The sequence below is a fragment of the Chrysochloris asiatica genome, unplaced genomic scaffold, assembly GCF_000296735.1.
Source record: "Chrysochloris asiatica unplaced genomic scaffold, ChrAsi1.0 scaffold00309, whole genome shotgun sequence".
NCBI lineage: Eukaryota > Metazoa > Chordata > Mammalia > Afrosoricida > Chrysochloridae > Chrysochloris > Chrysochloris asiatica.
In genome coordinates this window covers 440,368-443,188 of record NW_006408827.1, presented here as the reverse complement: position 1 = coordinate 443,188, position 2,821 = coordinate 440,368, and the positions used below count along the sequence as shown (strand labels likewise).

At 40.2% G+C, this 2,821-nt stretch overlaps 1 pseudogene; it reads left to right on the top strand.

Annotated features, from left to right (window-relative positions):
- The window catches only part of LOC102825329, a 26,860-nt pseudogene extending 24,652 nt beyond the window's left edge, over positions 1-2,208 (top strand).
- The last annotated feature ends 613 nt before the right edge of the window (positions 2,209-2,821 follow it).

Here is a 2,821-nt window from a genome sequence, read left to right as displayed (position 1 = left end):
TTTTTCTGGACATGTGCTGATATGGTCATCTGCTTTTGCTTCTTGGACATGTTTAATGTTTATCTGTGGCCCTAATACTTAATTAAGTATGTATTTTGGTATTTTTTTTATGTTTTCTGATTGCTTCCAGGAAGATGTGATCAGGATGTGGTTTTCCCTTTTCACGCTTCTTATTGCTTAACTCAGAGTAACTTTCACAGGTGTTGCCTGTTTCCCTGGTATATGGCAACTGGTATTGGTTCTTTCCTGGCTTTTGGTGTTTTACAAAGTGATATTGCAGCTTGGCTAATTGGCAGCAGTTGCTGACTCTTTTCGTGTAATGTAGGGAGACAAAGAGTCCTCCGAAAGCAGAAGGGAGGCTATGTAACAGCTAAACAACACCAGTTGGGTAGAAAAAAAACAAAACAAAATCAAAATCAAAAACAAAAGTGATAATGAGAGAAAGAGGCAAAAGAGAAGAAAAAACAAAACAAAAAACCATCAACACCACCAACAACAAAAAAAATGACAAAAAAAGAAAGAAAAAAAAAATGCAGCACCAGCAAAAACAAGACTGAATATGGCAGTCTCTAATAACAAAAAAAAGGCAGAATAAAGAGAGGAAAAAAGGGAAAAAAAAGAAAAAATCTGTAGCTTAATATAAGTAAGTCTTTAATGTCCTAACTCTCTTTCAGTCCCTTCTGCTCTCCTCTCCTTGTTGTTAATTGCTGTGGAGTCGACTGTGACCCAATATAGGGTTTCCAAGGCCACCGACCTTGCAGTTCAAAAGGCTTTGCAGTCTGGTGCACTAACCCACAGAGTTACAGCGGGACTCCTTTGGTACTGGTGGTAAAAAAACAACTCAAGAGCATCTCAGCTTGTGTGGGCTTGTGCCTGGGGGCTGGCCTGGGCCTTCGTAGGTGGGCCTAGGCCTTGGGCTGGCCTAGGCCAAGGGAGTGGAGGGCGGGGGATACTGACTGCAGGCAGGTGGCGTCTGTGTCTGATGACATCAAAAATGCCTCTCTCTTTCTTTCTGTACCGTGGGAACCCCTAATTTCCTGTTATCCACATTGATAACGCCTACTGTGGCAATGAGGACCCCCTGGGAAGGGCTATGTTAGCTCCTGTGACCTTCCTTGCTCTCTGAGAGCACCCACTTTCTGAACGGGTCCACTCCAGCCCCGCACTCCAAGCTCTGCAGGGGGTGGAGGCAGTCGCCGGAGTGGGAGGCAAGTGCAGGCAGGTGAAAGCTCAAAATGCCTGTAATTCCTTAGCAGTTTGATCTTTTAAAAATGCAAGTTCTGAATGCTGAAGCCTAAAGTCTTATGTTTGCTCAAAGACTGTCTGTCTACCAGACGGGGCCTCTCCCCCCTCCCCCCGCCGCTTTCTCCAGAGCCTGCATACCTGTGTTGCCTGATCAAGGAAGGACCAGAAGTCTCTCCATAGAGTTTTTAATAGCTGATTTTTGAAAAGTAGGTAGATAGGCCTTTCTTTTGAGGTGACTCTGGGTGGGCTCAAACCTCCAAACTTTTGATTAGCAATCTAATATGTTAGTTATTCATCATTTCCCAGTGACATATAGGGTAGTAATAATATTTCCCTCAGAGAATTGTGGTAAAGTGTTAGGACAATGTCTGACATGTTGCTACCCCTGAACTGGGCGTGGAGGAGTCTGAGAATAAGATGATTCTACTTTGCGTTTCATGTGAGATGTGACTGAACTATACAAAATTAAAGTGACTCATTACAAAAAAAAAAAAAAAAAAAAAAATGAAAGAACGAAAAGTTAGCCAAACTTCAAGCTCATGTCCAGATAGGGGGCAAGAGTACTGCTCACAGAAAGAAAAATGTGGTACATAAAGAGCTATAGCTGATGTCAAAAAGCTTCAGAGTTCTCTTAAAAATTTGCTGTGAATAATATAGCTGGTATTGAAGAGGTTAACATGATTAAAGATGATGGCACAATTATTCATTTCAACAATCCTAAGGTCCAAGCTTCTCTCTGCTAACCCTTTTGTCATAACAAAGCCAACACATTTACTGAAATGTTTCCTTAAAAATTAAATCATCTTGGTGATGACAGCTTAACAAGTCTAAGGAAGTTAGCTGAACAGTTCCCAAGGCAAGTGTTGGATAGCAAAACCCAAACCAGAAGACATTGATGAGGAAGATGATATTTCAGACCTCTTAGAAAATTTTGATAAGGTATCAAAGAATGAAGCTAACTAAAATCTTTTCTGGTTTTTGGAAGCTGGCATAGACTAGATTTAACAAGTCAGATATGTGATTCCAAAGTTTTAGAAACATAAAGAACATCACCTGTCACTAGTTCAGTAATATAAATATTTTGTGTATTGATAATGTTGTTGGTTCAGCAGTTTTTGGTCACTTGGTTTTTCATTTTGCACTCCCTACTGGGATCTAATCTTTTGGTTATAATGTGAAGTATCATTGCAGTTTGAGTGCGTTTTTGGTTTTGGGTTCTTGGATTTATTGTTTTTTGTTGGTGAGTTTTTTTGTGTGTATGTATGGGTGTGAGTGTGGATGTACAGTGGAGAAGACATTGAAAACAGTCTTATTTATCCTTTCCCTCTCCACAGTAGAAATAAAACAAATCTTCACCAAAAACAAAATCTGAAATCTTATGAATAACAGCTGAATACTGTCTGATGTAGTATCAGAAGATGAGCCTCTCAGGTTGGAAGGCAGTCAAAATATAACTGGAGAAGTGCTGCCTTCTCAAACAAGAGTTGACTTTAATGACATTGATGAAGCAACACTTTCAGGACTTTCATTTACAGAGTTGGCACAACTCAAATATGAGAAGCAACAGCTGCAAACA